Here is a 20,842-nt window from a genome sequence, read left to right on the forward strand (position 1 = left end):
ATCCTAACGGTAAAACGACAAACCAAGTCGGAAGCTGGACAAAATAAAATATGAAAGCAAATAAAAGCCAGCCTTTCAACACAAAGTTCCAGAAAAAAAGGCAGAGCATAGGGGTCTCGGTTCTTGTCACCACCATTTGGCCCCTAACCAGACATGAAATGAGATCCAGAAATTCTCACTCACACATTTGCCAGAACCTCTCGACATGGATCCACAAAACCCAACCCGTTGTCTCTAGAAGCAGTTCACGTATGGGGAGGCTGGTGTCGGCGTGGATCTGGGTGGCTTTGGTTTGCACACGCGGCTCTTCCGTTTGTAGCTTGACCAAATTAAAGACAAGTAAAATATCTAGTGTTCCAAGGGAATCTGCGGAGTGAGGTAAGCCCGGGGTGCAGAGAGAAATGTGTAAATTTCTTCAGTGCTCTTTTTTTGAAGCAACGAGCAAGGTTGGTGGCCCAGTTCTTCACTTATGTGAAGTATGACTCATGCTGGTTGACTTGTCTGCACCGCCCTGTTTGAGGAGAATTGTGGGTTCAGCATGTCTTACAGACCCCCCATATTAAGATAATAAGGGGGTTGGGATGAAATAGGGCAGGGGGACATCTCAGAGACCTGTTTATTCTTCGAGATTCTGAGAAGTCCACTCTGCAGTGGACTTCCCCGTGATGAGGAAGAGATTTAGTTCCATCCTCTTTAGAAGGGGATGGGTTTCGAGAGACCAATGAACTTGCGAATGTGGAGAGGCAGGTGGGAGAGGTCAGGAAGGAAAGGTAAAAAAAAAAAATAACCATCAGATGCCCTGCAGCCTCAAACAAGGTGAGCTGGTAGTTCCCAAGAGTTAAACCAAAGAGGTTTAGAGAAGACATACAAAACTTCCCCACAATAATGTCACCATCTCCAATACCACAGCACCCTGCAAACTCCAAACAAATTATTTGGGAGTATATTAAACCTGGAAAATCTTTTAAATCCCACTTTAGAATCAAGCTTGCAGGAAGCTCATAGCCAAATCACAAACAATTTGTCCCAATTATTTTCCACCCTTTCATATCATTTGACATTAGGTTGAAACTATTGTTCAAATGCAAAAATGTGTTATCTTCCTTGCCAGCCTAGGCCGGGCAGAAAATTCAGAGACCAAGCCAGCAACCTTTTATCATAGCCATAAAGGCGGTCTTTAGTGCCACCTAGAGGAGAAGTGGCTGCATGGCATGTGAGTCACTCGGAGGAAAATTAAATACAGCTGAATAATTGAATGAGGGCAAGTTGAATCAGGGGTCACCATCTGTTTGACTAGAATTGTTGGCACATTTCAGCTAAGCCTCGCGCGCCTCGTAAACATGCTTACAGTTATCATAGCTCGCATTGCCCTAAAATAAAAGAGAATTGGTCCTAAAATAAGCCTGAACTAATTATACATATACCATCTTGTCGTCATGGAGACCAGAGTGAAGGTCACCAGATTTTAACGGCTTTCAGGAAGGTGTTAGTGCCAAAAACAGACAGGTGATTCTTTATGCCCCATGTGGAGACAGCATCTTTGGGGATGGATGGATGGATGGATGGATGGATGGATGGATGGATGGATGGATGGCAGGCAATAGAGAAGAGGATGAACTACCACCCATTCCCCTTTTCCTCTCTGGTCCCAAAGGGAGGCAGAGCTCAGGGGTGCTCAGGGAAGAAGTGGCACCATGCATGCCTGCAGAACCTGGCAAGCCACATCAGGAGGGACAGTGAAGTGCCCCTGCCAATGTTTCTTAAAGTTCTTTCAAATTGGTCTATTGTCCCTTGGGGACCACAAGGGAGAAGGCAATTTTCCGAAGGAAAGGGTGTGGATTCTGTATTGGCTACCCCTGCCCGCTTTCTCGGAGAGACGATCACTTGCTAAGAATCTACATGTGACAGGCTGTGACTGCGTATGTCATGTGTGCCTCTGTACTCTGCTGTAGGCACAACCAACACAAACTCGTGTTGGGAGAGAAAACTCAGATCTAGGTGCATACACTTCCGTGGTGGAACCCCTTCCCAAAGGGGAACCTCCTCCTGGCCTCCAGTCCTCTGCACAGTGGGCTCTTGTTCAGTGTATCTGGAGACAGGATGTGGATAAATCCCAAGCTAACGTGTGTGTGTGTGTGTGTGTGTGTGTGTGTGTGTGTGTGTGAGAGAGAGAGAGAGAGAGAGAGAGAGAGAGAGAGAGAGAGAGAGAGATTGGGATTTGAGACTGGCAGTTAAGATTTAAAGCTCTGGCTTGGTGGATTAGTCAGAGGGCAGTGGGATTTAGAGATGGAGAGATAAGACTCTCGCTTCCCCGGTCCTGCGGCCTCTCTCTCCCTATTCTCTTTAGGATCCTATGAGAACCTCTTTCCCCTCTTCTTGCAGCCTGTGAAGCTGAAACTATGCTTCTCCCTCTCCCTCCTGCACTGTCGAGCACGCACACAGCGCTTTCGGACGCCACAGTGGAGTGACCCCAACTTCAGTAAAGCCTCCTCCGGGATGCAATTAATGTCTGTTGTCGTCCACGTTGGCTGGGCTGACACCATCTCAGATTCCAGAGGTGCCATTGAGGTGCGGGAGGCGGGGGATTGCTACCCAGAGACCATAGGCTGCAAACGGATGGATGGTGAGGACTGGAGGACTCCCCTGCCTTAGTAATTAGAAACCATCAAATAAGCGTGCATCTCACCAGTCTCCTGACTCTAAATGTGGTTGCAGACTAGCTCCCTGGAAGCCAAGTTATGACAATGTGGAAGAAAAAAAAAATCGAATAAACAACCCAGCACTAGTCTCTTTTGGGCACAGTGCCACGCTGAGGGCTGGGGGCGTCTCCGGGCTGATGGCCCCACAGAAGTGGAGCAGCCACACCAAGGAAGGATTTCCTGCTGCCTGAGCGCTGGGTGCACTATCTGTAGGGTGTTCTGCACACCTGCACCCTGCCCTTCCCAAGAAAGCCCTAGCCGAGGGCTGGCTCACAGACCTGGCCAATAAAGACCTTTCTGGAGCCCAGGGTGGAGATGATCCACTGCCATAATCTCGCGCTTGGGAGGCTGAGGCCGATGAGACCTCCTTCTGGAGAGCCTGGACTGCTAGGCAACACACTGTCTACAAATAAGCCATCTTTCCAGATTCCTTTGCCCAGGAAACTAGGTGGTGACTGCCCCGTCTATGCACACACATACAGACCAGCTCATTCTGGGTGGAGCCAGGCTTTCCTTGTGCTTAGAGCATTGGAATGGAAGTAGCACCCTGACAGCTGTGCCATAATGGTTAAAGAAGGATGTGCTGAGGGTCAGTAGACTATAGACCATACCCCAACCCTCTCTTAAGAGCAGTGTCCTTACTCTGGCTGACCCTGGTCTCTGCCCACATCATCTACCCAAGTCCTGTTCTGCCTCCTGCATGTCTCCTTCTAGCCTAGGCCAGCTAGAGTACTCGATGCATGCAGGTGTGTCCCACGTGACCCCGTGGTGAGATGCTGGTCTGGTTACTAACATGGAACAGGCTGGGCACCCAGAGTCCTGGGTCTGTCCAGAAGGACAGCAGTTACCTGGTTCTAGCCTCCGGCCTATCGCCGCCTCCCAGGACCAGGCCAAAGCTTGTGAGTTCTCTGAATTTTCCAGGGAAGCCAGAAGCACGAATTTTTTATGTGAACTCCCCTGAGTACTAAATGTTAAGTACCAATTCCAGGCTTTCAGAGGCTCCATGGGGGCCAAGACAATCAGGTCTGCAGACTGCTGGGAGCCAGCTGCACCTGCCTCTGACCTCCCTACCTAAGCCCCTTCCCAATCCAGTCCTTCCCTGCTGCCTGGCCCTAAAGGGACAGCCTCTGAGCTCTGAATCCCGCCCCCCCCGACACACACACACACACACAGTCACATGACCTTGCCCACTTTGATCTTCACTGGCTGTGGAAGCTCCAGGGTCCCCTGGGTGCCCTCCCCAGCATGCCTTACGTCTCTGCCCACATCTCCATTCCCCTCCCTTCGCCATCGGGGCTGCGCCTCAGTAATCCAACTACATGCCCCAAAATTGCTCTCTGTTCAGAGATTACAATGAAGTAGCGGTGAAAGGGAAGCCGTTGCTGATAATCCCACACACAGATGGATTACGTTTCAGAATTAAAGAAAAAAAAATCAGGTTGGCACCCAGCTAAAGGGCCCTTTATTGAATGGGCGTCTATCCTGGTGGCAATGGGATTTAAGGCTCTGGCAGCCTCGCCACCTCTCTGCTGTGCCTGGAAGCACAAACCACCTGCTGCTGGCACCTAGGGAAAGCATGTTCCAACACTCTGAGAGGAAGATGTCGGCTAGGAAGCGGGGCGTGGCCTTCCACTGTCTCTGGGGATGTCCCACATCTGTAGCGTGGAACCTCTGTACACCCAATGAAGGTCTAACTCTTGAATTGCTGGGAGGCTGAGGGGGACGAAACACCTGATCATGGGTCCAAGAATGAGGAGTGGAATCCAGAACCCCGGAGGAAGTCCACAAGCATTGCCTGACAGCTGGTAGCAATGGCATGTGCCCAACTTCCGAGCATTCCTGAGGCAGAGGCAGGAGGATGGTGAGGGCGATAAGCCTGGGCCACATCATGAGACCGTGTGTCAAAAAAAAAAAAGAAAACTAAACTGAAAGCCAGTGTGGGGGCACGCTGCCCCAGGTGTGGGTTCCTCTCTGGAGCCTCTGAAACTGAGCACGCACTGACTTCTGGGTCCTCTGGGCTCCCTCAACACTACCTGGCATTTCCCAATTGTGTGGCTGGAATGAGGTTTGCCTAGCAGAAGGAGAGGTGTCATGAACAGTGGGAAAATGTGGACTCCTCAGTCCCCATGGCAGCAACATCTCCATGGTAGAGGGAAGATGGAAGCCAGAGTCCAGGGAGCCTTAGACCCAGCCTAGATTCTCCTGGGTTCCCTCTCTGTCTCCCATGCCTCCAGAATGTCTCAGTATAGGCTACCCTTACATTCCCCGGCATCAATATAAAGTGCTTCAGAGGGAGCACCGAGTGAGGCCTAGACCACATCGGTTTGGTGATAGATAGCAACCGGGGCAGGAACAGGCAAGGGGTCACCACTGCATCTGTCACTACAGCCTGAAGCCTCCAGCTCTCCTTCTAGGTCCCCCAGCCTTTGGAATTAGAGGACACAGAAGAGATGCATGTAGGTCCAAAGCACCTCAGCACCACATTCAGGGTGCAGAGTCAGAGCACAGCCAGGGGCGAGCCACGACGAGCCCTGCTCTGAGATGTTCTGGGTTCTTGCAGGTACCACCCCTTCAGTTATGGTGGGCTCTGGACATTTCCTGATGCTATATAGTTTTCTTTCTCTCCCTTCCCTCCTCCCTCCCTCTGTCCCTTTTTCTTTTGGTTGGATTCCTTGGTAGTCCTAGACACTAAACCTCTCAAATCCTAGGCAGTCTTTCAACTGAGCTCTCTTCACTTCTTATTTTGAGACGGGGTCTCCTGGTATCACCCAGATTGTCCTTGACTTTCCCCCACAGTCCAGCCATGCCTCGAACATGAGCTTCCGGCCTCAGCATTCTGAGGAGCTAGCTGGGGCTACGTGTGCGGCTCACCCTCCTTATGTTCTGTTTTTCCAAGGACTCTTCCAGATCTGATTTCCCACCTCAAGCCCTATTGAATGCTTGCTTTTGAAACAGCAACTTTCACCGAGCCAGCAAGCTCTTGACACTCCCTAGCACAGCAGGGAGTGCTTCAGAGCTCTGCCTCTGTGTACCCTGGGAGGAAGTCTGGTGTTCTCAGACCACAGTGGGGGTTGTCTGCCTGTGAGTTCCAGGCTCACGGGACAGTGAGCACTCAACCTGTTTCCAATCTCCCACCCAAGATTCACCAGATACCCTGGACCATAAGGGCAGGCAACACCCAGCATGCAAACATGAGTCTGCATTATGTGGCCATGTTTTTAGGAGCCTAGAAAAGGGTTGCTTGGTGTCATGACAACAAAATACAACAGGAGAATTGGCCATGCACATCTCCTTTGCTATGTGTAGTGTGCAGTGGTGTTGTGGTATGATCCCGAAGCTTCCAAACCATACAGGACCCTGAGAGAACGTGGACACATGCGACTAATTCTGTCTGTTTTTTGAAATGCCCCGCCTCTGGTAGTAGGCGGTGGATGTCCTACCAGGGCAAACCTCACACAGTGAAAGGAGAAACTAACTACAAACCCATGCAGAAGGGACAATGGCTGAGTGTGGTGAACATAGCCGGCGAGGTAAGGGACTGTCCCTTCCGATGCCGTGCATTCTGTGGGAACATCAGGGATCACACACCACCCTTCAAAGGGCGACAGGATGGGGTCAATAGTAACTCCGTACACTAGTCACTTGCCAGTCAAGATCATGGTATTGTCAGGGTTGAAGGGGCCCTCTGAAAGGCTTGTGCTTGGTCTCCAGCAGACAGCACTATGGAGAGACGAATGGCTCCAAAGAGTGCGAACATCATCTAAGGGTTAAAGGCCACTACTAAATGGGCTCTCCGGAATGAGGCCTGGTTGGATGAATAGGGTAACTGGGAAGTGTGCCCTTGGAGGATGTATCTTGTCCTTGGACTGTTCCTCTCTCTCCAATCCCTAGTGAATGTCTTTCTCTACCACATGTTTCATGGAATTCTGTTTCAACATAGGCCAGAAACAGCAGACTATGTGACCATGGACAGAAGCCCCTCTGAAACCATGAGCCAACATGTCTTAGTTAGGGTTACTATTGCTGTGATGAAAACCCATGACCAAAACAACTTGGGAAGGAAGTTTATCTGGTTTACACTTTCATATGCCTCAGCATCAAAGGACAGGAATTTAAGCAGGGCAGGATCCTGGAGTCAGGAGTTGATGCAGAGGTCATGGGGGGTGCTGTTTGCTGGCTTGCACCCCATGACTTTTTCAGCCTGATTTATTTTTTCTTTTTTTTATTTAAATAACTTTTTTTCATTTATTTTACATACCAACCAGTTTCCCCTCCCTCCTCTCCTCCTGTCCCCTCCCTTTTCCCATCTCCCCCTCTCCCCATCCACTCCTCCTCCATCTCCATTCGGGACAGGCCTTCCATGGGCTTGCACAAAGCATGGCACATCATGTTTGAGGCAGGATCTATTTCGTCCCCTTATGTCAAGGCGGAGTCAGTTAATCCAGTATGGTTTACCAAAAGCCAGCTAAACACCAGGGAGAGGTCCTGCTCTCACTGTTAGAAACCCTATGAAAAGACCAAGCTCTATGATTGTCACACACATGTAGAGAGTCTAGGTCAGTTCCGTTCAGGCTCTCTGGCTGATGGTCTAGTGTCCATGAGCTCCTGTGAGCTCAGGTCAGCTGTCTCCATGGGTTCCCCCAACATGAACCTCATTCAGTCCCTCCTCCCTTTCTTCTGCAAGACTCTCCAAGCTCAGAGCAGTGCTTGTCTGAGGATCTCTGCCTCTGCTTCCGTCAGTTACTGGATAGAGCATCTCTGAGGACAATTAGGGTCGTCGCCAATCTTTTTACAGTTGATGGCCAGTCCAGGCACCGTCTCCACCATTACTAGGAGTCATCTTGGGGGTTCCTGGAGGTCTCCCCGGCACCGTTAGCCTGCTTTCTTATAGAACCCAGGACCACCAGCCCAGAGATGGCACTACCCACAATCAATCACTAAATAAGAAAATGTTCTACAGCCAGATTTTTTTTCTTTCTTTCTTTTTTTTTTTTCTTTTTGATTTTCGAGATAGGGTTTCTCTGTAGCTTTTTTGGTTCCTGTCCTGGAACTAGCTCTGTAGACCAGCCTGGCCTTGAACTCACAGAGATCCACCTGCCTCTGCCTCCCGAGTGCTGGGATTAAAGGCGTGCGCTACCACCACCCGGCCCAACAGCCAGATCTTATGGAGGCATTTTCCCAGTCAAAGTTCCGTCCTTTCAGATCACTGTGGTTTGTGTCAAGTTGACATAAAACTAGCCAGCACACAAAATACACCTTCTTTCTCTGTACCTGACACAGCAATACAAAACAATAATACAGAGCACAGCGACAAACAACATTCAAGTCAAGAAGCCCACAGTCCTGTGCACCGTGCATGTGGAAATTGGTGCATCAAACTACATTCTCTCCCAAGTCCCACAAACTCTCCCACCCAGCTCAGGCACAGCACACTGGCATGAGCCAGTGTTTCCTTTATTTCGTATTTGTCGATCACCCTTACAGCGCCATTTCAAGAAGTCCCAGAACTTTAATCAGTTGTCAAAACAGCACCAGGTTGTTTCATCTTACAGAGAAACCCCATGGCTTGCAAACTGTCCACCTTTGTAAGCCTCACTCTGTAGACCAGGCTGGCCTCGAACTCACAGAGATCCGCCTGCCTCTGCCTCCCCAGCACTTGGGTTAGAGGAGTGAGCCACCATGCCCTGCTCTCTAAAAAGAAATGTTGAGGTGGTAACTCCCATTTTAGTCCCTGTTAAAAGGGATTCCCTGCAAGAAATTTTTTCCAGAATATATTTTTTAAATCACACCAAAACCGTTTTCATAAGATGTGCACAGAGAAACGACAAGTTTAATTCTCAGAGGTTCCATTATTGAAGTAAAAATTAATATTTGTACAGTTTCAAAATTGGAATAAAATTGCAAGGATGCAAACGCCATCCTATATCATAATCTATAAACCAGTCACAGATGCCAAATCAACTGTAAAAATGATTTAAAATTCACATGAATAATTTTATTAAACTGATTTGAAATCATACTCTATGCTACTTTCATTTATTAACTGGGTCTCCAACAACAAAGGGGTTATAGTGGATTTTTGCAAATAGAGACGTGTTCCCAAGTCATGCAGGCCAGAGAGGGGCTCCCTCACTTTAGATGTGAGTGTGACTTACAGAGTGAAAGCCACCTTAGCCACACAGCAAGCCGTGTCCCGAGGACCACGGCAGGGCAGGGTTCAGGGCACCAGAAAGCGGTAACCCGTGTTTGGCCTGGGCTGTGGTTTGGATCTGAAATGTCTCCTGCAGACCTATTTTTAAGCTTTGATCCCTGGATGGAGGTTCTGTTTGAAGGTTATGGAGCAAGTGAGACCCAAATGGACAAAGTGGCCCCTGGCTCTGACCTGTTGTCTCTGTTTTCTTCCTGCTGTGATATGAGAAGCCTCAGGCTCACTGTCAGCACAACCCAGGCATGCCTTTTTCACCATGAAAGGATGCTTCAGAAACCCTGAGCCAAATTAAGCCTTCCTCTCTTAAGATAAAAGTTTGCGGGAAAAGAATGAGAAAAGCAGCACTTAAATCTGGAATAGACCACATTCAAAGAGTCTTGGCATTTAGAAGCGTCTCTAAATGTGTGGAGTTTGGCAGTGAATGCAGATGTGCCTATGGTCAGCCTTGCTGGAAATGGCCTGTGCCTTCCTGAGAGACTATTTGCTGGAATCCTCCCTAGTCCCTGCCTTCCTGCTTTAAGATTGATCCAGGTCAGTGGGTGGTCAGTTGCGGGGTTCACACTCTGCTGAGGAGTCAAGGAGATGGAGAACCTGTATGAAGATGGTGCTTTTGGGTAACTGGTATACCATGCTTAGCTCTGCTGGATGGCACAATAAAGCTTCCTACTCACCCAAGCAAATTGTCCTTTTCCAAAGGTAAATAACTGGTCTTGGGTTCCATAACAGGTGCTTCTTGAATGATCTTACAATTTGTTTTAATATAGTGGGGATGGAACCAGGACCTCATATCTGCTAGGAAAGCATTGCAGAGCTAAGCACTGATCCCAGCCCCTCACTGGGGGATTCTAGGCAGGGGCTCTACCACTGAGCCACACCCCAGCCCTCACTGGTGGTGCACACTTTACTAACTTCCTTTTCTTCTCCTTGGGTCCCTGTTCTGTTGGGCATCACAAATAGCTGTAGGGGAAAAAAGCAGCGTAGAGTAACATCACCTTACATCATCACAGAGGGAAGTCGGGAAGTCAAGGCAGGAGCTGATACAGAGGCCATGGAGGAATGCTGCGTATATGGTTTGCTAATACAACTGCCTGCCCATGAATCGTAGCACCCACAGTGTGTTGGGCCCTCCACCATACATCAATTAAAAAAAAAAAGTGCTGCACAAGCCAGGCTTGATGGGACAATTCCTCAAATGAGGTTCCTACTTCCCAGGTGACTTTAGTTTGTATCAAGTTGCCAAAAAACAAACAAACAAACAAACAAACAAACAAAAAACCCTCACTAGCACACACTAGCAGGCAGACTTGACAGAAAGATCCTCCCCTGCTCCTGTAGCATCCGGGTATCCCTGACCAGCCCAAGGGCTTGTGGGACAGCAACACCCAGAGACAGCACTAGCCCCACCTGTCTGTCCATAAGATAGAAAGAGCATCCCACTTCATGTGGCCCCGCCCCCGCCTCCACGCCGACTCCCCCAGATAAATAACTTACAGCTCCTCTTTCAGAGATGCTGCCTGACCCTTCACATCACTTCCCCCCAAAGTTAATTTGTGTGATGAATGGAACCTGCTCGGACCCATCAATCTGGCTCTCTGCAGGATTCAACGGGGCACTATTGACAGCTGATGGAATCCAAGTGCAGGGATGGGGAGAGTTTGCACATCTGTCCATCTGAATGTGGAATGCGTATTGATTAAAATATGATGCCCTCCAGAATCCTACATAAATCTGAACTCTATTAGATTAACAGGGGTGTTCCATTAACATAAAATGACAACGTAGGAGAAAGGGCCGCACGATGGTCACTGGTAATTTTAGCCATAAACACGGACGACCTGCAATCAGGATTCCAGTTTGCATATGTGTAGGGTGGGAACCAGACGGCTGAGCACTCCAGGGCAGGCCTCAGCTGCTGGCTCCCACCAGGCAAGAAGGGAGTGGTCCTTCTGGTTAGTTGGCTGGTTGGTTCTGTATTCCCTTCATGCTAGTAGTTTATTTTAACCATGCCAGGAGTCAGGACAACGCGCTCACAGTGCAGGGGTCGCATGGGTCCTTTGTCAATAACGGGAGAGGAGTCTGGGCTTTGAGTGGAAAATCGGACTCGGCAGAAAGAAGCAAAAAGGAACTTGGAGCAAAGTCCGGAACCCGGAGTGGAAAACCTAAAGTAGGGCCCTTCCCATTCTGCACCGCCCCTGTGAACCATTCGTTCCCACGTGGACAGACGTGGGCAGGGGCTCACTGCATAAAACACATCAAGGAGTCAATGATCCTGAGACTCCTCCCCTCTAGGTCTCAGAGAGACCCCGCCCCCTCCACAGCTGTTTGCTTCAGGAGCTCCTCAGATGGTTCCCAACAGGTTTGTCTGAGACTCCATCCCTACCCATCACTTTCCTGACGTCACAGAGATAGCTGGGGTCAGGTTTTACTCCCGAGTGTGTTTTATAGACCAGAGAGCTTCTCCTCAGCCTTCAGTACCTATATGGCGAGATTCTCCAGACACTGATCTGTGGGCAGGACAGCACTATTGGTGAGGAGCAATTTGGGGGTCTTGTTTCTTGTAGATGGAAACTTAAATGCCCTATTCCAGAGAAACGGTGCCAGGCATCCAATGGGTCAGACTGATACTTCCAAATCATTTAGCACCTATGCATGTATTCACCAGTTACTATGGCAACCCTAGGAGCCCTTATATACATATATTAACGGCTGGGTAGCAACTTGGGGCACAACTGCCCCAAGGACTGTGACTTACATCTTTTAAGTCATCATCTCAGGCACGTCCCCTCCAGATTTCACAGGGAAACTTAATAGACGGGAAAGGGGTTTGTGGCATGCTTGTGACTAGTTCTGACCTGCAGGACTTTCTTTGTAGACTGAGCAATGGAACTGAACTAAGTTTGACTAAAATGTTCTATTCAGTGTATTGTGGCTGGAACATGACCTCTTGCCCATAGGCTTGTGATCTGAATGTTTTAATGGAGGCACTGTTTGGGGGAGGGGCTGCAAACCTAGGGAATATGGGGCCTAGGTGGGGGAAGAAGCCCCATGAGAATATACAGCCCCTGGTGGCTTCCCGTGCAGCCTGGATGTGAAGGGAGAGCTCTTCTGACAACCCTTCCTTGATGAGATGGTTTCTGGAAGACATCTCTCCCATCTCTGAAGAAAGTACCTGTATTGGTTACTTTTCTTTCACTGTGATAAAACACCATGACCAGAAGCAACTAGAAGAAAGAGTCTATATCTGCTCAGGGGTTCAGAGGGATATGGATCCCTAATGGCAGGGGGCATGCACTGTGGCTGGACTCACCCACAAGCTGAGAGTTCACAGTTCACATCTACAAAGGCAACGGCAAGAGGTTTTTCCATCTCAAAGCCCGACCCCAGTGGCATACTTCCTCCAGCAAGGCCACGCCTTCTAAACCCCACCAAGCAGCAACTGAAGACCAAGTGACGAAATGGCTGAGCTTATACTGGTCATTCACGCTAATACAGTGACCAACGCAGAAGATGAACATGGACAATAGGTGGGTGACGGTATGTGTGGCCCCAGTGAGGGGGTGTGCTGAAGCGTCTAGAAAGGTCCCCCAGCAATGAACTTTCCCCGCAGTCTATGGACTGGGTGGTTCTCCATGCTGGGACCCCTCGAAGTTTCTTCCAGATTTACCTGGCCTTGAATACAGCAGACACTCCGTAAATGAGTAAGTGAACCAAACGGTTAAACTGAGGTCTCCCTTACTTGAGTATTTCCAAGAGTAAGCATACTTGGCTCTGAGATCATTTTCTCAAGACCCCTGTGGTGGCAAAGCTGGACAGGTGTGGTTTGCTTGCCTACCTTCTTCGCCCCTTGTTCACAGAGCCACCTCTTTCAGAGCAAAGCCTGATCTTTCTGTGGGTATTGGGTGCCCTCTTGTGGCCATCTCGGGATTCACAGATCTCTGCTTCCTGCCCCGAGAAAGGGGCGGGGATTCTTCCTGGCTGAAGACTTGCCGGGGTCTGTGGGCCTACCTTTTGAAGAGCCTATCCACTCTTCCTTCTCTCAGGCTGGACATAGAAGGCTGGGAACATAAGGAAGCTGGCTGCAGATAGGCAGCTGCCTGGAGAGAGCATCTTGGGAGGAGTTCGAATGCCAGTCTCCACGGGGCCCTTGGCACACATCTGTACAGTACAGCCCGCCAGATGTCTGTTGGTGCCAGGGGCAAGAGAGGAACAGAAATGAGGAGACCTGACTAGGTACCAGAGAGATGTCCACGCTAACTTTTACAATTCCTCACTGAGAGACAGCTGAGGCCCTGACCCCCTGAGGGAGATCTAGCCGGGCCGCGAGAAGGTTCTGGTGGGCCTCCGTGAGAAGTAGCAGGCAAAAGACACCTTTCGATTGATGCCAAGGGTGGGAGGTCCCACATGAAGCCACTATGCCTAAGCTAGCCCAGAAGCCAGCTCCTAACCTATCTTGGAATGGGATAAAGATCCCTGAGCCCCTTGCTGAGAGCTAGCAGAGGGTGAATGAGCTGGAGAAGATGCTGTGTAGGTCCTCCTCGCAGCTTCCCGCAGTAAAGGGCAACAGAGGTTTCCCGGCCACCAGGCTGCTGCTTCAGGATGGTCAGGAAGTCAGGAAGTGGGTATGGTCCTCACACATTCTTTCTAAGCTCCTAGAGCAACATAGGGAGTCAGGACACCTGACCCCACTGAGCTGTCAGGGTGCTACACCCCACTGAATTATATCAGGGAGCCAGCCATCCACCGCGTTATATCAGGGTGCCAGCTACACCCCCACTGCATTATATCAGGGCACCAGACCCCATTGCATTATATCAGGGCGCCAGCCAGACCCTACTGCTTTATGTCAGGGCACCAGACCCCACTACATGTCTGTAACCCTGAAGCATCCTCTATCCTGTACCAGGAATCATTTTCGCTCTTTGAGAACTACAATGCACCCCATCTGAACCCCAATGAAAACCCTAGCACTGAGTCTAGGAGGGGACTCCACACATCCACACTCACTGTGATGTGCCACCTTTGTGGAAGAAGGCTGTAGACTCAGATTGAATGAGGAACACAGAAGCCATCCCCATGAGATAAAATATAGACACCCACATAGAGAGAAAGAATGAAGGGACAAGGCCAGACACACACACACACACACACACACACACACACACACACACACAGAGAGAGAGAGAGAGAGAGAGAGAGAACCTAAAACACTCAGTAGAACCCATCATAATTTTGACAGTGTGTTTCCTGGAAAGAAACACGACCAGCTTCATCATTGTAAACTAAGAAGATACAATTACAATTTTTTCTAATATCACACTTAACATCTGGAAAGAGAACCAGTAACCAGTATCTGAAGGGTAACAGCATTTCTAGAAAGTGCCACAGCCCTTTCACAGGTAGGCTATGCAATGTGGCTAGAAACGACGGTGCCCTGAAGACGCTGTTTCAAGCCTGCCTATGCGGCTCACCAGCCATGCAGCTTCTGATAGGTGTCTTAGACCCTCCAGGGTTATGGAATGGAGCTAGCGATGCCATACCCTACCAGTTTTAAGTTCACACTGCAGTTCTGGGCACACTGCCCCTTGCTGGGCCACTCTTAGGATCAGCTGCTACAGACTGTTAGAGTGAATAGGTGAGCACATTAGTGTGTGGGGTGTGTGTGTGTGTGTGTGTGTGTGTGAGAGAGAGAGAGAGAGAGAGAGAGAGAGAGAGAGAGAGAGAGAGAGAGAGAACCATGACTTTAGAAAGATAGGGCTTGGGCAGCAGTACTCTGTCATCACCGAGCTCCCACTCCCCTGTGAGTGTTCTGAGAGAGGACGGTACACCCCGAGGACACAGCTGGAAATGAAGGAGTCAGGCTTTCTTACAGGCCAGGGCTCTTTCTGTGACCTGCACCGCTGTGTCAAGTCACAGGCCTGAGCACAAGTCCCCAAGCACCCAGTACTGAGAGGCCTGGGACCCTCCAGTAAACAGCTGATTCTCTGGTGTTGGAAGATGCTAACAAGGCGAGCTCGGACAGCTCATGTTCCCGGAGAACAGCAGACATCCACTGGTGTGGCGCTCAGGGCCTGGGTGCTGTATAGCATAGATAGGATGACAACACTTGGCTCCTCCCACTGTGGTTCAGATGGCTCCTTTCCCAGGCCTCCTGATGTGTTCTGTAAAATGTCGCCGATTGTTAACTGTGGGTTTCTTCCCTACAAAATTAAAAATGGGACTCAGCCTCACCTCTGAGACAGAAGTTGCTAGAGCCTGATGTCCCCAGCTTCCTTCTCACCTTACTTGTGGAGTTTTAGGGACCCAAGGCTGTTGTTGGAACATTCTAGGGTTCAAAAGGCCTCTTGGTGGGTCTCAGCCTTCCTGATGCTACGATCTTTTACTACATACAGTTCCTTCCTCATGCTGTGGTGACCCCACCAGCCATAACATTATTGCAACTTCATAACTATAATTTTGCTGCTGCTATGAATCAAATGTAAATACCTGCACTTCCCGGTTGACTTTGGGGGTCTTGACCCTCAGGTTTAGAACCGCTGGCTTAGAACTCCTGGTGAGCAGAGCCAGCTGAATTTTATCCTGGGGCGGAAGGGGTGGGTGGGAGGATGTGGCTCTCACTGCTGTGCAAATGCCGCCATCTACTGGTGGAATTCTATAAGTACAGCCGGCCCTGCCGGCATCCCCGGATATAAAGCATAAAGCGGGAAAGGAGGGTAGGAAAGGATTTGTACCGCCCAGTTGAGCATGAACCCTGAGTCACCAGGTCAAAGATGAGAGAAAGCTGAGGGCGGGGAAAGCAGGCTCACGGCTGCAGCCAGGAGGGTTGGTCTCCTGGAAGAGCAAAGTGAGCCAAGGGCGCATGTGTGTAAATGCACACTGGAGGCGTGTCTGCTGACAAGCACCATATGCTACTGGCGGATGATGCCTCCTGTCCCTCTGCTTCTTGACCTTAGGAGGATATGCGTGCCACCTACCGGGCGGGGGGGGGAGGGGATGATTCTTGGACTAATAGGTCCCAAAGTCCTCATTGCTGTTGGGGATCACGTAGAGCTTCTTGGGGGAGTTTCGTGCCAGGGAAGAAACCCCGACATGGTTTTTGGGGCCTGGTGCGAGGGAAGGTTTCTCCAGATCACTTTGAAACATTGGTCTTAGCATACAGGCTGGACCGGGCAACATTTGCAGGGACACTGTCCCAGAGACACCGGCAAACCGGTGCTGACTTTGCCGAGCTCCGCACCAGGCAAGCCTGCCTCAGCCCCCAGCGCCACATGTCTATGCTGAGCTGAACTGCCTATGTGAGTCCTGTCCTGGCAGGGACTGAGGGGTGTGGCCGTCCCTGCAACAGCTCTAGAGGAAATGCAGTTCCCAAAAGGCTTCTGTAGATTTTCTCATCAGATAATGGTTGTTGCTTTCAAACATTGCCCCACCTGGGCAAAGTGAGGGGCTTGTCATCACTTTGGGGTCTTTTGCTATTTTTTTTGAAAATGCATGCTAATTGTCTAAGATATTGTGTAACATGAGAGCCTGCTTGTTGGAGTTTCTGTCCTGCCTGGTTCCCACAGCTACACAGAGGTCTCCATAAGATATAAACTGATTGGCCCATTAGCTCAGGCTTCTTATTAGCTCTTATCAGTTATATGAACCCATTATTCTTATCTATGTTAGCCACATGGCTCAGTACCTTTTTCAGCAGGACTGGGAAGGACTGGGGAAAGAGATTCCTTCTTCCCAGAATATTGGAGTTCATTGTGACATTTCCATAAATGGGTATAATGTCCTCCACTATATGTACCCGTTGGTAACTCTACGTCTACTGCCTCCTTCTGACCAATCACCACACTTTGCTATTTTCCTCTTCCATTTGTTAGAGATTCTACATGGACACAGCAGTGCGTATTTAGCTTTCTGGATCTGGCTGATTTTCCTGAACATGAAAACCTCTGACTTCATCCGCTTTCTTCCTGCAGGGAACACAGTCTCATGCTCTTTTATGACTGACAAATGTTCCACATTGTGTGTGTTTCTCTGGTCACTTGCCGATGGGCATCTAGGCTGTACCTTGGCTACAGTGAACATAAGTGTGCAGGTCTCTCTGTCAGATGCCCACTCAGATTTCTCTGGGATCTGTACTTGGATTCAACCCCGCAGGACTTCCTATTGGTTGCCTGACTTTACTCTCAAAACTCTGAGAAGGAGCTATCATGCCCTGTTTACAGGTAGATAAAGAGAGGCCTGGGGTGCTGGTGTGCACAGCAGACAGACCAAGGGTCTGAGCTAGCAGCTGCATCTCAGCCCTCTGCTTCCCAGTAGGGAAGCATCCAGAGTACACAAGGGATCAAAAATCTTTCTAGAAGAAAGGTTTCTTTGATAGCAGCTGCACTGACTCCATGGGGGAGCAGACTCTGTTTAAAGGCCAGGACTTCACTCTCCCCTCCTACCCTCACAGGGTCTTACTGCTCCTCTCCAATTAAAAACAAAAGAACAAAAATCACTGTGCGGGCCAGTTACTGTACGCCGGGACTTCACAGACGTATACTCCACTCCAAGGCAGCCGCCCGTGTGGGCACACATTTGTTTCCTCCACTCTGGAATGAAGAGTCTGAGTCCAGAGAAGTTGTCAAACTGACCTGAAGTCACACAGGCAAGAAGAATGGGTCCCAGTTTGGAGTCTGCACCCCAGGGAACCTGTAAAGGGCACCAGCTCCATCCACCCCTCCCTGTAGATGCAGCTGTGATTAAAATGCCAAGACTCTCCAATCAGAATCCAGGAGCCCACCAAGGAGGTCAGGTCATTAGTGTTTAGACAATCACCAAGGAAGAATTAAGCAGAAGGGAGGGAGGGAGGGGAGAGAGAGAGAGAGAGAGAGAGAGAGAGAGAGAGAGAGAGAGAGAGAGAGAGAGAGCGCAACTCAGCATGCCTTCCTCCAGACAGCTCTTTGAAATCTTCCTAAAATGAAATTAAAAGTTGGCCCTACGTGATTTATTTTTCCAATCTGTGAATCTAAACAAATGATCCGGCTTCTAGGTACATCTATCACACGGTCGCTTCCACAGCTGTGGCGGAAATGCTATTAATGCTTTCAAGGCACTCTCAACACAGATTAAAGAAACCGGGAGTGGGGGTGGGGACTAGGGGTGGAGGGATTGGCAGCCAGAGGCAGCCATATGCCTGCTTGACCTAGGACATAAACCTGTTGTACTTCCCAGAAGGGGCCAGGGCACCACTTCCCAGTAACTCGCCTTTCATATGGAAATCTCCCTTCAGTGCGGAGATCTGTCTTTAAGAGGGAAGTCCTAAAACCCGGCCTATTTTCAGTTCCCCGATCGTGGACATATAGATTTTTATAGTGTCTGCGGGCACGCATTAATGTTAATTCCGCCGTGCCCCTTTGTGTTCTCTTAATGTCACAATCTGCTCTGAAGCCTCGCCAAGTTTCTTAACTGTCATGTTAATTCCGAGACCTCGTCTGCACTCTTTGACATTTCAGGACAGAACAAGGCAGTAAAAATAGATTAGAAACAGCTTAGAAGTATTAGAAAAATCTAGAACTTTACAGATGGTGGAATTAGGCCTGCTGCATGGAAAGCTAGCAAGTCTGAACACAATAATATTAGGAGAGCTATTCATCTCTAAAGTAAATATTTAGAAGGGGCCACATAACCCTGGCTGGGGCGTGCACGGGAGGGGTTACAAACTGCACCCACTATGTCCCTTTAAGTAATTTACAGGGTGGATGGACACCACCCGAAAGCTTTGGATTTCAAAGGATTTTTTTTCCCTCTAGCACATAAATAAAGAAACCGAGAGCGAGAGGTGGATTCTATTCAGAGTCTGTTCAAAGATCACATGAAGTATTTGGGGGTTGTCTGACTGGATTTCCCCAAGTGGAGGCATTACTGTACTCAGCTGTTCAATGACACTACCTTACGCTAAGAATTTGCACGAGGGGACTGGGAATCGGATCCTGCTTTCTGAAATTTATTGTGGAGGAGAGAGCGGTGTCAAACGTGCACTGTTTCCATTTCCAAGTGAGAGAATGGGTTGGTGGCAGAATAAGACAGAGTTAGGGTTAAATGTGTCTCCCCCCCCCCACCACCACCAAAGGGAAACTATTTCTTAAATTAAGAAAGAAAGAAAGAAAGAAAGAAAGAAAGAAAGAAAGAAAGAAAGAAAGAAAGAAAGAAAGAAGGGCCAGCCCTCCCAGTTCTCCCCTCTTGAAGGACTTATTTCCCTCTCCCTGGTGGAGCTGATTGAATAGCCCCGGCCTTGCCAAGCCCCACCCTCGGCTCTTTCTATGTTCTTTTCTCATTATCTGTCCAGTCATTTTCCCACAGCCCCGACGGGCAGTCAGGGCGGCTTAAACACAGCACAGTATTAATATGGGGAAATGGTCTCCCATTCTCTCGTGATCCCCTAAGACGCTATGTTGAAATGATAATTGATACACTCTTCATTGAAAAAAAAATCAGAGAAAACTACTTTTCCGTCATCACAAGGCATTATCTTAGTCCGTGTATTCAGAAGGAAAAGATACATTAAAAAAAAAAAAAGTATCCCCCCCCCCCATCTGCGGTAGACTGCAGCCCGCAATTCTTTTCGGCTGACATAATCCAGATTGATTCGTTCAGCAGATAAAATTCAGGCCACTTCTGCCCTTTATGGGAGCAACATAATACCAGTCTTTATTCAGTAACAATGTAGCATAATGGGATCGGAATGTGCAAAATGAGTGTTCTTAAATTACCGCGCCTCACAAGGACCCAACACAAGCTGGGGCTTAATGTAAAAAATCATTAGGCGCAGATTTACCCAAATGCGCCTGCGTTAAGGAGGTCAGCCTGGGGATGGCATTCTCGGGAGGGAACCTCTTTGCTGGTATCTTGATTGTGACTATTTTGGGGGCTAGAGCAGACCATCTGGGTACCCACAGATCAACAACTCAGAAAGCCACCATGAGAGAGAGAAGAAGAAGAAGAAGATTCGGAGGTCAGGAGGGACCCTGCAAAAACAAGCCCTTTCCCGTGGCAGTCAGATGCATCAAATGAGTTTGGTTCTGAGTTGTTGAACGGTGCTAATTTCGTGATCTTCAGGGGCAAGAGCGTAAAACATATAGATGACTGAGAAAACCGGGGAAACACAAAGAATGAAGGAGTATTTCCCCCCGGGCCTCCCGCCTGTAAATTTAGCCCATCTTTTTATTTTTTCCTAGACATAACTATATCATTTATATTCTGCGAAATTTATGTTTCGGGTACAGTTTTTCACTGAATGTTATTGAGACTGCCAATGTTTCTCTGTACCATTAATTACTCCCCTGTAATATAATTTTATGGCTACATGGTGCTCTTTCCTGGAGAGGCGTCTAATTCAACTTTATTCCCATTCTTGGACACAGGGTTATTTTTTAAGTGCCCCCATTATCAAGGATGTGTCAATCAATATCCCGACGCAAAGATCTTCCCCCATGGATCAGGTAATTTTCTTTGGCTAACTTCCTGGAAGAGGAATTGGCAAATGGACAGTCAGACACAGTTTAGATCTAATTGATAAATACTTCTTCTTTGGTTTCCAGAAATCTTGCAGCCATGCAGGGCACAGTGCACGCACGACTCCATATAGACTCAAATGGCAAACCACGGATTTCATTTGACATTTCTGTATTCTTTTCTATTTGAAAAATTGTGGTTTATGTGTGTGTTTGTGTCTGTCTGTACGTATGTGCACACATGTGCAAGTGCCAGTGGAGACCAGAAGAGGATGTGGAGTCCTCTGGAGCAGGAGTTACAGGTGTTTGTGAGCCCCCTAATGTAGGTGCTGGTAACCGAACTCGGGTCCTCTAGAAGAGCACAGAGCACCGAGCCATCTCTCCAGCCTCCCCCACCTCTCTCTCACTACATAGCCTGAGCTGGTCTCAAACTATCCACCTTTGTCTCTAAA

At 49.0% G+C, this 20,842-nt stretch overlaps 1 protein-coding gene across 3 annotated transcripts in view; it reads right to left on the reverse strand.

Annotated features, from left to right (window-relative positions):
* Positions 1–20,842, reverse strand: part of Znf536 (zinc finger protein 536) — a 448,809-nt gene that overhangs the window by 25,528 nt on the left and 402,439 nt on the right. The gene's annotated exons all lie outside the window — the stretch shown is intronic.

This window comes from Chionomys nivalis, chromosome 2, assembly GCF_950005125.1.
Source record: "Chionomys nivalis chromosome 2, mChiNiv1.1, whole genome shotgun sequence".
Classification (NCBI taxonomy): domain Eukaryota; kingdom Metazoa; phylum Chordata; class Mammalia; order Rodentia; family Cricetidae; genus Chionomys; species Chionomys nivalis.